Source organism: Manacus vitellinus, unplaced genomic scaffold, assembly GCF_001715985.3.
Source record: "Manacus vitellinus isolate BGI_N305 unplaced genomic scaffold, ASM171598v3 scaffold_2_pilon, whole genome shotgun sequence".
Lineage (NCBI taxonomy): Eukaryota > Metazoa > Chordata > Aves > Passeriformes > Pipridae > Manacus > Manacus vitellinus.
This window is the reverse complement of record NW_021940208.1, coordinates 12,709,751-12,725,422: the sequence shown is the minus strand read 5'-3', so window position 1 is coordinate 12,725,422 and position 15,672 is coordinate 12,709,751.

The window sequence follows — 15,672 nt, the reverse complement described above, 5'->3', positions numbered from 1 at the left end:
GGCAGTCCAGCCCCCCACCATCCCTCCCTGCCCACCTCTGCCCCCCACGCTCTTTGCATGCCCTGACGCTGAGAGCGGCCCATATTCCCTTCCCCAAAACACCCAGACGTACTGCCTTACCCACCGACCGCAGCCAGCCCCTTGTCCCGTGTCCCCATCCACGGCATGGCCGGAGCGCCCACCCCAAGTCAGCCGCGGCTACCCCGGTGCCTTCACTTCCCGGCTACCCTGTGCATCCACCCACAACCCACATTCGCAGCAGTATCACACCCCGAATGCCGAGCTCCCATCCGTACCGAAACCCCGTCCCTTCGCACAGCCAGAGCACCCGTCCTTTCCCGATGAGGCTGGTGTGAATCCGTGGGAGCGAAGCAGTGCCAGGGGGTTTGTTGGGAACATGTGTGAAAACTTGCCTTACCGCGGCTAGGTGCATCACGGACATTTTCTTCAAAAGCACATGGGTATGAGCTGCCCATCGATACATTTAAGCTAAAAATGAGATGATTTTTAAACATAAGAAAATGTATTATTTGAAAAGTACTTTCAGTAGAGGTAACAGGACAGAAACAATAATTACCGTTAGGATGGAGCTCTTCACATTTCCAAAAAGAGCAAACTGATGTGGTAGTGTTTGCAACATGGGACAAGATCTGATGGCCAGGAAGTTCCATCGGTCCTGTGTGGTGTGCTCTAGCCTAACCCCAGGTTCTGGGAGCAGAGTTGCTATGAAGCTCTGACGTGAGTAACAGGATTTTAAGGAAAAATAGAAAGTGTTCATCCTTGCTGGTGGCCTGAAGCCACCTGAAAAAACTGGAGGAAAATCAGATGAGCTCTGATGTGAGTTGAAAAAAATCTTCAATCAAGAACAAAAATCTGATAGATCTGCAGACTCTGATAGCCAAGAACCTGTTGCAGAGGTGGGCAGGAGCTGGTAAGCTGTGTATTTAAGCTGTGTATATTTCGTTGTTTCAAGGCAGGTTTCTTCCATACTGCTTTTGTCTCTAATAAATGCAGTGCAGCTTGTGAACTTTGGCCAGACACTGTGATTGTTCTGGGGAAAGATTTACACCACAGGGAATGGACTACATTAAACCCAGTTGGGATAGTCCCAATCATTTGCAAAGGGACTCCAACTTAATACTTCCTCTAAAGCTAGAGCAACAGGAGTTCCATTAGTCTTTCACCTCCCCAAATCAATACCGTCTGTTGCTTTAGAGGGGTGCTACACAGCGAGGAAAGAAGCTCAGAACAGAGCGACAAGCTTTTGCCTACTCATTTGCCCACTGCTCCTCTCATTCAGCTCCCTCAGGTGCATACGCAGTGTCATTGCCCAAAATACACCTCCCTCATGCATTGGACAACCTTTAAAGGTCCCTTCCAACCCAAATTATTATATGATTCTATGATTCTCAGCCCAGCATTCCTTGTACACATGCACACCTCCTCTTGCGTACCAGCCACATCTCCATATCCCCACTGACATTCTGCCTGCACCCTTTTCTTCCTCCATACCTTTCTCCAATGTGCACATCTGAGGTCTGCATTAATGGGTACTCTGTGCTTGCTGCTCGCTGCCTTAGTGGAGAAAACAACTATCACAGGCTGAAACAGCAAATCAATCATCAGGCCATTCCCTCTTTCCTCCCACTATTCTCTGCAAAGCAGCAGCTGAACGGGAAGCTGAAAAAGAGGGTGAGGGGTGTGGGGGCACTCATCATGGCCTGTGCCACTGGAGAACACTCCTGATCTCACCCAGAAGCAGCAGAGGTATAAACCAGTAGTGCTGCTCTCCCTGACCAGGATCCACTGGATCCTTTAGCCTAAACTGAAGTTGGGAAAAGGGTACTGCCTAATCCCAAAGCATGTGTGAGTTTGTGAATTTGCAGCAGCTGATCTGAGACTATCATTCAGAAGTTACCAGATGATTAGAAATAATTTATTTTAAAAAACCCAAACAATAGCACAAGAATGGCCTTTTGCACAGAAAACAGCATTAGCAGACATAATATAATTATGAAGATATCTTAGGATGTTAGCCCTATTTATGGCAGAAATAACCAAATTGTGGATTCAATGAACTTCAAACTAATTCATGATTTCAAAAGTTAATAGATAGGACTACTTATTAATTGCACTAGAATATATGACTATGTTTTCAGATTTTACTTGTTGGGAGAGGCAACACAAAGCTACTGAAAGTTAAATTGCACTAAATAAATTTTAAAAGCCTTTGTGAATTTATTTTACCTGCTGTCCTTTGCCATCTGACCATTTACCTTTTTCGTTTCCCAAGCTGCTTCTTCCTGTCTCTCCTGCCAGTGTTCCTGCTCATCCAGACCACTGGGCTGAAATGCCCAGAATGATTCTTATATGTTTTACTTATTACTTTCAAAATGCTACTCACATTATTCCTTGCTTTTAGGATTAGCAAATAGTGAAAATATGTCTTGTGTATTAGTATGAGAATTATTCCAAGTATAAGGTTTTTCCTAAAGTGTAGAGTGAAAGATGGGTCCAGAAAGTGGATATTATTTTAAGGGGATAGTTTTTGAATTTTACAACAATGTTTGTACTCATTACAGCCTTGATAACTCCCAGTTTTCTCTGGATTCACTTTATTAAGAAGCAGATGGCATACGTATTTGCGAATCCCCAAAATGGACTTTCTTACATGGTTTTTTTTTTTTAGTTAATTAGAGAAATTGTTCCTTCAGATACTAATTCCTCAGTCCCTGTATTACAAGGCCCTTTTCCACTAAGGCAGTTGCCTAATGAGATAACCTATATGAGCAAAGACTGTTCATTTAAGTAAAAGTTTGATGGTTCAGGCCCTTGGCTATTAATGACCCTTCTTGAAAGAAAAAAATGTTTTGTCCCACCACTGTTTAAATTTAGCACTTGATTGCATATAGAATATTGCATGATCCCTTTTTCACCAAGATTGATGTCATCATTTGTCAGACAGACCAAACATTTGATGAATGCCTGTAACCCATGTATTAATCCACTATCTGCCCATGGGATTAAAACCGTCTGTGTAGAAGTCCTTTAGGACTCCACATACTCCCACTACTACAAGTGAAGCCCAGTGATTTAAATATGCTTTGAAAATGTAGTACTGTAGACAGAATGGATTTCATAAACAAAATTTGAGTGCCCTGGTAGGTCAGCTAAGATCCTGCACATGTAAATGTTTGTTGTACAAAGATACCAGAAGTGTCCTTTGGAGATTCTGAGTTGGAATAACTTTACTCTGGCTGACAATTCTGCCTCCCAGGCTACCCAGCTCAGAAGCAGGTATTCTTTTTCTTTCTTTCCCCCACACCTTCTAGAAGAAGGTAGTCTGGGTTATGTGGACTCACAATTACTTCAGTTTCAGGAGATGATTCCTTATGAAGCTTAAGGACAATTTTACATATTCAATTTCTGTTCTTACTTTAGAAAAATATTCTTTTCTTTTTCTGATAAAGAAGAAACCTCCCACATGGGATGGTGAGAATTAAAAAAAAAAAAAAAAGAATGCATGTGATGCCAACTGAGGAAGGTTACTAGGCTTTTGCTAAATTTAACAGGGTATTAAATGGTACCAGTAGTAGAATATGGGTCCAGATTATGAAGAAATAAATAGACAACATTAAGCATGCCTGACCAAGTACACAGATTTTCAGTTTAATTAAAACAACAGAATTCTAAAGCTGCAACATACATACATCTACTAATGTGTAGCAGATCTGGGTAAAATTAATGCAAAGGGAGAAAAGAAGGACTGTAACTATACACTAAAAATGCTATTTATTTTTTCCATTAGCCAATGCATTTTAGAAAGGCAGGAGCAGAGTAATGACCTTTCAAATTTAATCTTTTTGCTCTTCTTAATAGTTAATAGAGTTTTCAGGGAATTCAGAGGAGTAGACTTTATTTATATTTTTAAATAGAGAACATGGCTAGTGGTTCGTGAAACATAAACTGTGTACCACTGGGTATCACTGAGAGAGAAAAAAAGATTTGTACTGCTTAGTTAGATTGGAGTGAGGTTTAAGCATAATGATCCACAATTTAAATCTGATTTCATGTTAACAGTCTCTCACCTGTTTCCCCTAACACAGTTTGAATGCATTTCAGAGCTAATTCCACACAACACTCACTCCAGCTTTTAATATGGAATAAACCACTCATTTAGTCAAACTCTGACCGAAGGGTCAGATCAGCCCTGGAGGATGGCAGGCTTGTGTAGCCTCAAGCCTGCATCCCTTTTGTGTGACCCAGGGCACTTTCCCATCCCATCAGTGAGTGATAAGGGGGAAAATTCCAAGGGAGAGAAACAGTCACACCTTCCATGGGTTATCCTATAGGCCAGGGAGAGAGCAGTCCTCAGAGATACTCATGTGATCCATCTGTGTATTTACACACTAGAATATATTTACACTAGAACAGCAACAATATGAAAGGGACACATGGGATTACAGTCTGGTGGCTACTGTCTGCAGGCAGGAGACTGGTAGAGAACAGGCTTGAATTTGTGTCTTTCAGCTCCATGCAGTGTGTGGCTTATCCCGAGACAGGAGATTTTCTTGTTCATTCTATGCACATAACAACCCTCCCGCTCCCCATAACGTCCTGGCTTCCTTCCAGTGAGGAAATCTAAGAAAGCCGGGAAAGTGTAATGGATGACAAAGTCATTTACCTCTAGCTCTACTAGAAAAAAATCCATGCTCAGACAACTCCAGCTCACAGCGCTGTTCATCAGTGAAGTACATAGCTCAAATTTTGCCCAGGGCCTTTTATAATTCTTACTTTTTTTTTTTTTTATCAACTACTGCGTGATGAAAGAAGTTAGCAGCACTCATTATTATTCTGCTCTGCTGTTATCTCCTGGGCCCTAAACACCCAAGAGACCCCTGGTTTTATTTATTGCAATAGTACAAGAAATCCTGAAACCAGCTGCTGGAAATACATTTTTCTTGCGTTGTTGCATAGCAGAAAGTCTTTGTGGACAACCCTGTTCTTTTAACTTGTCTGTCACTCTGTTTGTAGCCAGGATGTTAACTGCTTCTCTTACAGAAATTTAAGTTAATTTTAGACATTTTAATTCATAAAAAACCCCAATTTTTAGTAGCTTTATAGCACTTCAGTTTTTTTCTTCTGAGGGTCTAATTTGGGGGGGAGGGGAGGAGAATATTAATTTTTAATTGCAGTATCATCCCCAAACTTCATGAGCACAAAATTTCTTTATGCTCATGCTTTCTAAACTAAGACCAGATATGTGAAGGTCTTATTCTATGAGGTGCTGTACCTTGTAGTCAAATTCAACCCAGGATACAAGCAGCTGCCCACAGGAAAGGTCAAACTAAATATGTTGCTAATTGCCTGTTGGATTGGATCAAGCACCTTGCAGCAACAGCCCCTCGCAGGCATTTCTTCCCCTTTCCCAAAAACACGTGTGGCAAGTGGAGCTGCCCCAGCTGCAAAAATGATTGTCTCTTCCATGGCAAGAGCCTTCCATCTAATGAGCTGTATGATCAGCTTTAAAAAAAGAAAAGGCTCTGACAGACAAATGAGTTTAGGGTTTTCCTTTCGTTATTCCTGGCATTTTCCTGATATCATGTAGGATGTGCTTGTGAATAATCCATTTGTACAAAAATACCATAGTTTTAGAAGTGCTTATTTTCCCAGTGATATCAGCAAGAAAGCAGTTGTTTACTGTGGTTTCATTTTAAACTTGCTTCACCACTGTGTGTATTAGATTCTACTGGAAAACCATGTAATCTCTTATTACTGAACTCTTTTGTTTTCTCTCTGTCTCTTTCTGCTAAGTTTTATTATACTCTTCACCATGTCATGTCTGAAATTAGACTGAAAACACTTTGGGAAAGCAATGGAATTATCTGATTTTTATCAAGAGATGCTCTGAGAGAACATAAAGCTCTCTCCAAAATAAAATAAAACCAGCTGCAGCAGCTGGAAGGAGAAAATATGAATGCAATAAACACTCAACAAAATTGACCAACATTTTTTTAAAGCCCTACAAGAATGTATTTGGATGTAGCAGTGTCCTTGCATGATAGCAGGAGGCTGATTAGGTGTTTTGCACTCAAAGAAAGTATTGATACCATAACTTTTCTCTGTATACTTAGATAAGACTATGCCAAGGAATCCTATGTATAACCATTCTTTCCTGTTAGCACTTTTTCCTCCTCCTTCTGACCTTCACAGCTCAGAAGTTAAAATTAGGTCTCTAAGTCATTGCTATGATACAAATACTTTTGCTTTCTTTGAGGGGCCCAGGAGTACCGTTTAGCTAACCCACCTCTCACCACCTGTAAGGTCACACTAGAGTAGCATCAGTGTGAAAAAGAAAAGCTTGGAAAGCAAAGGGAAGACTGAGTTTATAGAACAAGAAAAAAATGGGGAAAGGGAGTATGAGAATGTGTTTTATCGAACTAAGAAGGGCAGGTAGAACATAGGAGGTACAGTGTAGAGGTGACAATCATAAATACCTATTATTTGTGGAGCAATGCATAACAGTGAGAAGAGAGATTGCAGGAAACTGGAATTACATAACTGAAAAATTATACAACATAAAAACCTCATTTGTCATTTCAATCACAGACCGACACAGACATAATACTAGATGCAGTTTCAGCTGCTCTAGGTAAAGAAATATGTAATAATTCTTATAAGAAGAATACACATTTTTAAAATTCTATAAACTGTGACATCATGAAAAAACAGTGAAACGTTATAGTATTTCTCAGATAGGTAGATAGATAGATAGATAGATAGATAGATAGATAGATAGATAGATAGATAGATAGATTGATAGCACCTGCCACTTTCAACCTATGTCATTTGCAGCCCGTGATATGTACTCCAGAAGTCTGAGAAACAGTTGTACATTTACCCCAAAGTGTGTGTTAAAGTATGGCATAAACTCTCAGGGACAGGTACAAGGAGTACAGGATGTCGTCCTAATGAGGGAAAATGTAGAAACACAGCTGAGATAGAATAAGAAGCTGTATTACATTAAGTCTCTTTTAGGAAAAGAATAATAGAGAGAAAAGGAAAGGGAAGGTTTGGGAAAGGAAGGTTTGGGAAAGAAAGGAAGGTTTGGGAAGGGAAAGTTTGGGAAGGGAATGTTTGAGAAGGTTTGGGAAGGTTTGGGAAGAGAAAGTTTGGGAAGGTTTGGGAAGGAGGGGAGGGGAGGGAGGGGGAGGAGGGGAGGGGAGGGAGGGGAGGGGAGGGGAGGGAGGGGGAGGAGGGGAGGGGGAGGGGAGGGGAGGGGAGGGGAGGGGAGGGGAGGGGAGAAGGGAAGGGAAGAAGGAAGCGGAAGAAGGAAGGAAGAAGGGAGGAAGGAAGGAAGGGAAGGAAGGGAAGCGGAAGAGGAAGGGAGGGAAGGGAAGGAAGGGAAGGGAAGGAAGGGAAGGGAAGGGAAGGGAAGGGAAAGGAAGGGAAGGTAAGGGAAGGAAGGAAGGGAAGGGAAGGGAAGGGAAGGAGGGGAAGGAAGGAGGGAAGGGAAGAAGGGAAGGGAAGGGAAGGGAAGGGAAGGGAAGGGAAGGGAAGGGAAGGGAAGGGAACACACTGTAATTTGTCTAATGAAGTGATTAGGAGATCTGGAGGTCTGGTTTATGAGCAAATGAATTGGTCATTAAAGAAGAATGAATTAAAGATCAGACTGTAAAGTGCCAACATGGAACAGAACAAATGCTGGGAATTGCAGCCTTGTTAGGTTTACATAAAACTAATGAGACAAATTGCACAACTAGGTTTTCTTTTCCACGGTTGTCAGATGTATAAAGACTGTGTACATGACTGACTGCTGCATCCGCAGACATAACATTCAAATCACCTTGAAAGTGATCTTGTTTCTTAAAACCAACAAACATTTTTTGTTTTATAATTGGGGCAAGTAGAAGGGAGCAAAGGGGGCTTTGTGCTTTCATCTGAGGGATCTATTTCCTTGGAAAGATGGACTTCTAAGGAAGTACGGATTTCTGCAGTGATTCACCAAGAACTGACTTATGCACCTGTAATCTAGCAGACCATTGGCAAAGGACAAAATTTTTACAGAGTACTTAAAGGAAAGACAAAGGTTTCCTCAAACTTGTTATTTAAAAGAGGAGGAAAAGGAGAAAGATAAGTGAAAGGGAAGGAAGAAGGGAATCCACTATTTCAGTAATCACAATGTGTTATTGAGTGTCTTACAGTTGTTTTATGGGAGGACCTTGGTTTCACTTCTCAGGATATCTTCAGTTTCTCACAGGACTGCACCTCGTGGTCTTCTGCATAGCCACTCATGGCAATTTTTATTTTTTTATTCTACTATTTCGGATGACATTTGAGAAATAAATTTCTACTATTTCTTATGACAGAGAAACAGAGGAATGGGATGCTGGTTAGTGAGATGTTTGGAAGCTAAGCTACCTATGTTTAAAACAGTGAGGTGGTTGATTGCCTTTCTAGATTAAAACAGTCCTGGAAAAGGAGAAAATGAGATTAACTGTCTAGTTCCCAAAGTTGTCATTACTTTCAACAGAACACATTTGTGTGTTTCAAATCAACCAAAATTTGTTCTGATAAAGAAAAAAAAAAGAACAAGTGGCTTTAACTTAATTTAGTAATTGCATATGGTATTTTCACATTAAAAGACTAATTGATAACAACTGTCATTTAAAAACCAGCTACTTTACAAAAGTACATTTCTCCATAGGTTTCCATAACGGTTTTTACTATGACTAAATTCGAACACAACCTAAATACCTGAATACTTCATTGCTTGATAGACTAAGCTTCATTTGACCTGTTCCAGTCTATGATATAAACTGTATCATATTAAAATTTATTAATGCTATTTAATTGGAAGATGGCAGCATTTCTCATTAGCCACTTAAAACGAGACCAACAGCAGAGAAATATCAGTATGAAAGCTATAAAAACTAAAATCTTGCAAATCAAAAGAATCCTGCTTATTTACTGATGTCTTACACTGAACAAAATCACTTCAACACACAAATAACAATCATAATAATGAGTAATTAAAGGAAGGGACAAAGTCAGGACTACAATATTCTATTCCCAGTTCAGCTACTGACTCACAGTGTGATTTTGCTCATTTACCACCTATAAAATGGAAAATGTGATAATGATAATGACAGGGATAATAATGCCTACATAAAAGAATGCTAGGAGTCTTAATGTTTGGAGAGAGCTTTGAGATAGAGCTGCTATATAAACAGAGTATAATTAACAAGGGACTACGAGCTTGCACAATTTGTACATTCTTTTAGAAGTAAAGATAGGTGAACTCTGTGTATCTGAGATACCACAAGTCCTGTCTTGTAAGAGCTTATTTGGGAAACCATTATGTTTCGCAGTTGCCATTACATTGTAATGGAACCAGGCTTTTAAGAAGACCTAACTATTTGCCAGTCATTAACACAAGAATCTTTAAAGGCAGTTCAAAATAATCTCATCACCGTGACTACTGGCTACAACTTGTCTTGTTGTATTGTCTTCTTTGTAGAGATGTGTAACAATGCATTTATATGAAAAACGAGAACACAAACACATGAACAAGGAGAAGAGTTTCAGTGCCTTGGTGAATGCTGAATGCCTGAGGCATAGGTGAGCTTGGAGATTTTCTTATACTATAAATCCATTCTGCAAAGTCTCTGAAAATGGACAAATATAACCCCAGGGATCATTTTCCTGACCAGTTCAGATGTCTACTCTGAGCATAGTGATATTTTTCTGCTTAGTGATATTTTTCTGCTTGTTGAAAGCCTTTGAAAATAATGGGTTGCATGAGAACAGAAACCTAGTAAAAATGGGAATGAGATACTTTGGAAAGGTGAAGTCTCCCTTGCTAAAAGGCAAACGAAACAGTAGCTTTGGAAAGATAATATAAGCAACCAAAGTTAGAATAATAATGAGAAACAAATGTATGGATTACAGAACTTTGTAGACTCTAGACTAATGTCACTCTGTAAAACAGGTCAAAGGAATTTGCAAAGGTACACTGGTCTCTTTTTCTTATACAGATATACTAGATTTTTTTAACAAATTAAATCAGCTAAAAAAAGAAGTCTATAAATAATCTTTGTGTGCAAACAAATGAGTAGTGCAGAGGAGCAGCAAAAACATCTTTTAATAGTTTGTTTTGTAGGAAAAAATTAGACAGAACTAGATTTTTATAAGACTGGCAGACTATAGGAAAATGAAGTGATATTAAAAGCTCTTTTGCTAAGTTTACATTTTTCTGAAACATATTTCAACCATGACATTACAAACCCATTTCTATTTTCCCCAAAACCAGGAAAATCTCTCAGACCATCATGAAACGGAAAATGTAAAGACTGTAAGAAAACTGCTTGATTGTTCTAAGCTAGTTATGTTTTATTATCATTAATTATGTCATGACATTAGAAGTCCTCACTAAGTCAACTTCATGATACTGAGACATTAAAGAAGGATCATACTCTACAAGAACACAATTTGATTGAAGAACCAGTGAGGTAAAGCAAATTAGCTAATGGCACCGAAAGGGTCAGTGGCAGAAGAAGAGCAGTCCTTTGATTGCAGCATCTATGATGTACATATGGAGCATAAAGATAATGCTTCAGCATAAATTAGTAGGTCATCCCAAACCTAAAGGTGGTTATAAAGCTGTAAATATTTTGCATCCAATCTGGCTGCCCTGCCATGTTAACTTTCATGGTCCTACTCCTCTCCGTTTAGCCAGGTCTCTGGAGCGGCATCCTCCTCCTTTCATATCTCCATTTTGTTATTTAATATTTCAGAGATGGAGAACAGTTAGCTGGTGACAGGGTCCCAAGGAGAGTTACAGGGAAGAAAGAACAGGATGGGCATTAAGCACATCACTCAGTGTTTCAAGATTTCTCACTGCTGAAAGATTTCATTTTGTGATAGAGAGTCCAAAAAAAGCCCACATTTCTGTAAAAGAGAACACACATAGATTGCTGCAACTTTCCTCTTTTTTAAAAAAAACTGAATAAATCCAAATGCTGATTATGTGTCACCGAGTAAGAAAGACTGAGAGGGAATGCCTTTCATGAAGACTCTATTCTGTAGCTGCCTTTGTAGTCTTTCCTGAACATCTGTATGAAATGCTCAGCACCAGTCTCAGCAAAAAGCTAGATATTTCATGCATGAGGGTTGGTTTCATGTTCTTAATCGAGTAGAAAGTATGGCACGTCTCTGATTTGTTAGCTACATTACTGGGGAACAGGATCTTGGGAGAGCTTTCTGAGGACAGCAAATGGGATAAATCCAGACAGAACTTATGTAAAATATGAAACATAAAACACAAAACTTCTGTGGATGGAAAACAGCCATTTGTGATGTTGTACTAAACACACTATTTGGTAGGATATTTGCCCATGAAACACTAAAGATTATAGGAACATGTGAGGACCTCAAATCCACAGTGATAAGAGCAACAATTCACTTATTTTTACATGCAATTAGAGTTCATATCATTTGCTCCTCAGAACCCCCTTGCCACTTTTGTTTTTCTGCATTAAAATAGCTTTGATGGGTATTGCTTGTAACAACAAGGAAATTGTTTCTTCACTTCCAGGGATAATCCAAACCGCAGAGAAAGTTTGCAATGAAAGCTACAAAGACTGTGGTTAGGCCATGTCCAATGGTTGTTTCATGCTGTATTGATCCTGGCACTGCTCCTCTCAGCTCAGGATATGGTAGATTTCTTGTTTTTCAGCCTCATTTTGCCATGACCTTCCTGAGAAAAGCTGCATAGGCGGCACAGAATATGAGTGTCATAGGAGTGTCAATGGAGAGCGCTCATTTGTGAGGATGGCTGGACAGCATCCAAATAAGCATAGTCAATATTTTATGAAAATAGCCTTACAGAAGATTCATTGCCTCTTCTTTCTGTCTAGGCTAATGCTCTCCTTTTGCCTTATCACAGCTCAGTCATTAATACTCTTCTTGCTGCAAAACTCATTCACCTTCTTCAGCATCTTCAGCAGGCAGCTGGCTTGACTGCTTCCATACTCCTTTTCAGTGCCACTGCTGAGTCTCCCTGGGAGTTTCTGGGCCCTGTGTCTGAGCCCAAGTCCCTATATTATGAATGAGAGAACTCTGTAGGCTGGGTGTATCCATCACTGGATCACATACACGCTCCAGTGGTATTCTCACCATTTCAAAAATTTTGCATCCGAAGCCTTGGATACACTTCAGATTTGTTGAGCTGTAGAGGAATAACGGCTGTGATTTCAAGACAGTGGAGTCAGAATAAATTATGCCAGGACACACAGTTTGTACAAATGGCATATACATACTCAAGGGAACTCTGTTTCTACAGCTGAATAATACATGCAGGATATTTTACATGTGGACTGCTATAGGTGAAAAATGTCCTAAAATTCAAGAAGAAGCATTGAAATCATTAGCTATACAACTTCAGGTTCCCATGGTGGCTAGCTGAAATATGTTCTTAGCTTCTTGTCAGGTATTGGTGCCAGCTGCCTAGGGTGCTGCTAAGCCTCCAGTGCAGTACTGCTCTTGCACTTTTAATTACATGTTTCTGCATAAGTGACTAAGGACTCCAAGAATGTTCACTCACCTCTTCTTCAAATCTAGAAACTTTCTTTATTATCTGAAAATTAAGGTATTTCTCTTATTTTTAGCTCTTTGCAACATGCCCTGGTGATCTATTCTGGCCTGGGCTTTCTTCCCTCTGACTTCTCAGTCATTGCCCTGCAACAATATCAAGATTTCAAATGAGCAAATGAACACAGTTTGTACCACCATATTCTGGTTTCTCCATCTTTGCTTTGCACTGCCTGCTCATTCCTCATATCCTACGCATAAGGCAGATTTCTCAGCATCTTCAACTTACTTCCTTTACAAATGGTATTTCTCAGGTTGTCAGTTCCACATCATCTCCAAATCTGCACATCTTGTTCTACATTTCCTTCTGTAAGATAACTGCTATCTCCTATATATAGCAAAACCAGAACAGGCTCAACATATTGCCACTTGTCACTCTTATCCCACTGTCTCTCTCCATCCCTCTGTCCCATTTGCCATCTCTGGTTACTGTTAGCAAACCAACTGAGCATTTCATCATCAGTGTTCTATTGTTAACCTTACAGATTACTCTCTCAGTGGGCATGGAAAGCTATCCAGAAGTCTTTGCAAAGGAAGCCCACATATTCACCCTGTTCCATTTTCATTTTCTCCACCTGAGCAAGATGAGCCAAGGTGGCAAAGTTTGAACCTCTTTTTTTCTACCTGTGCTGAGAATCTCTTACTAACTGTTTCTATCCAAGTGTTCAATATTTGCTCCTCACCAACTTTCCTGAGTCTTAGAACAAAAGCCAGAAAAAGGTTGTGTAGTTACTGCTTCTTTGAACTTTTTTTTTTAGTTTTAGAAGCCAAAGTAGGTATCTGTTCTCTAAGTGCAGTAGACTCAATCTTCAGTTGGCATCAGATCAATAGAACTACACAGTTTTTAGCCCAGTAAAAGTTTTCTGTGTCTTTAGCTTCTAGTATACCTATTGCTGCATAATCTGAGATCTGTGAACAGTTCATCACTTTAACAGGTACCACCTGTTACTGAGCATACACATGCTCATTGCTGAACTGAAATCCAACATACACTTTGGCTCTGTGAAGGTGGTTTAAGTTAACACATTTTTTATCTTACAGCCAAGGAGAGCTAAGAGCATGCACCCACAAACTTATGAAGCCTCAGCAGATGGTAATTTATTAAGTGGTAGGACCCAATCACTTTCTTTTAGTGCCTATTTTTTATAAGCAAAATATTCTTTCTCTTTTATTTCCATTGGAAAATTTAAGGCCTGTACCAAAGTGCCCTCTTGGAGTTTTGGTTGGCTCTGGCTGTGTTTCTAATCCTTCAGTCTTTATAGATTTAAACCAAAGCAGAAAAGAAGCTTCTTGAAACACACATAGCAGACAGCATGAATCTTCTCCTCTGTTTTGGTTTAAATATATTCTTCTCATACGGCTTTCTTAGTAAAACCTTTTACCTTTAGGTATTGGAAGATACAAATGAACACTCTCTTTGAGGTGTCAAAGTCTATGCTTGACTGTGATGCAGAGGTGACAGGAACAGGGTACGTGACTTCATTGCCTTTTCTGTCTGCAAATGTCAGAAATTCCACAGGTGATTGTTCATAATGGAATTACAAAATATGCTCACTGTGTGTCAATAAACACATTTACTTAGGTTATGAGGTTTTTCTAATTGTAGGTGAGGCCTTATTTTTCTGCCAGTAAGTCTTAGGAGTGCCCTGATAGCACAGGAACCCTCCTTCTCTATCTGCTTCCCCAGCAAATCTGAAGAAAACTGTTTGGGAAACATACATGAATACATTTTGGATGCCCACAAAATATACTGTAAACAGGATCTTCTTCATGATGGGAAGGCAAGTCAGATCATAGCCCCATGGCAGAGTGAGGCAGAGGGACCCTTTTTTGGCCTCTTCAAGTCTGACCTTACTGGAGATAAACTTGGTTTCAGGCATCTCAGTATGAGACCCATCCATTCAGACCAGAGCCTGAGCACCACCTCCAGCTACACCAGAGGAACAAATGGTTGAACAACCACCAGTTCCGTTCAGACCAGCATTTCAAGGAAGTTTAAGCTGTGGGTCATTTACTATATACCAGCCTACAGGATTTTCACCTTCCTCGTTCTGGAAGTAATGTTAACTATGCTGGTAATGCTTAGGTCTATGTTCTCGTAGTAATTTTATCTGAAACATTTTATCCTTGTTCTAGTCACCAGCTTCTGCTAGATTTCAGTGGTTTGATGGGATTTACTAGGAAATATAATCGTGTCAGGAAACCATGCTGCCTGATTTTCCCTAAAATTTTTGGGGGTCTTCCGTTACACATGTACACATGTGATCTCAGTTATCTACATTTAAAGCAACTTCTGAAGACTCTATATTTACTACAATCCTCTAGATGTTTTCTTAATTGGTTGAATCAGTGTTCATATTTGTGGAGCCTGAAATATTTTTACCACTTCTGTTTCCACTTCTGAAGATAATTTGGAAGTTACTTCCAAATGTTTATTTTATAAGCTGCTGTTATACATTCATCTTAAAACATGTCCTGTTTTATGCATTGTTGTTTATAACCTCTTCAGAAGTTTAAACTTCAATATATTTGCTGATCAAAATGCATTTCTTCCTAATGATAAAATACATATTGTTGTACAGTGTTAGGATTACTGACATTTGTTTGGCTTTAAGCAACTTAGTAAGATCAAAGGAGAGGACCCCTGGTGGTCTAGTGGTTGGGATGCGGCACTCTCACCCCACGGCCCGGGGTTCAGTTCCTGGTCAGGGAACCCCTCCGGGCAGATGGAGCTCGTCAGCCCTGTAAGGCCATCCATCTAAGAGAAGGTCACTCTAAACAAACCTACGTCCTGAGGACCTCGCTGCCACTGTCCAAGCTCGCTCAGCCCCGGCAGATGAACCTCAGGATTAAAGGGTGGGCTCAGTTCAGCGCACACTGTGTCTCACCTAAAAAATCCACTGCGCAGGCTTGAAGGGTAATGAGCTTTCCCAAATCTTCATTCGCAAAGACTGGCCATGAAGATCAAAGGAAGAATCAGATTTTTATTTGCACAAGAGGTATAGCCAGGGCTATAACAGT